At 36.0% G+C, this 264-nt stretch overlaps 1 protein-coding gene across 1 annotated transcript in view; it reads right to left on the bottom strand.

Annotated features, from left to right (window-relative positions):
• The window catches only part of LOC119589521 (glucose dehydrogenase [FAD, quinone]-like), a gene marked incomplete in the record, with an annotated part of 17,770 nt that overhangs the window by 17,093 nt on the left and 413 nt on the right, over nt 1–264 (bottom strand).

Raw genomic sequence — 264 nt, 5'->3', positions numbered from 1 at the left:
ACCTCTTATGGTACATGATTTGCGGAAATTACAATCACTGAGGCTTGACTGAGAGATCACGTCCAAAATAAAGTTGTTACTCGTATCAAAAGATGGATTTTGACTTATTGTACCGAAAAGTACGCAAAAGCTGGTAATTGTTGAGAATGTATGAATGAGGATGAATAATTCTGAAAGACACACTCGTCTGATTTCTGGAAAAGTATCACAGTGAAGAGGCAAATGTTTGTATCAGAATGATTTATTCCGATAGTGCTAATTTGG

The sequence above is a fragment of the Penaeus monodon genome, chromosome 25, assembly GCF_015228065.2.
Source record: "Penaeus monodon isolate SGIC_2016 chromosome 25, NSTDA_Pmon_1, whole genome shotgun sequence".
Classification (NCBI taxonomy): Eukaryota; Metazoa; Arthropoda; class Malacostraca; order Decapoda; family Penaeidae; genus Penaeus; species Penaeus monodon.
Note: the sequence above shows the minus strand (reverse complement) of the source record. Positions and strands in the feature narration are given on the sequence as shown.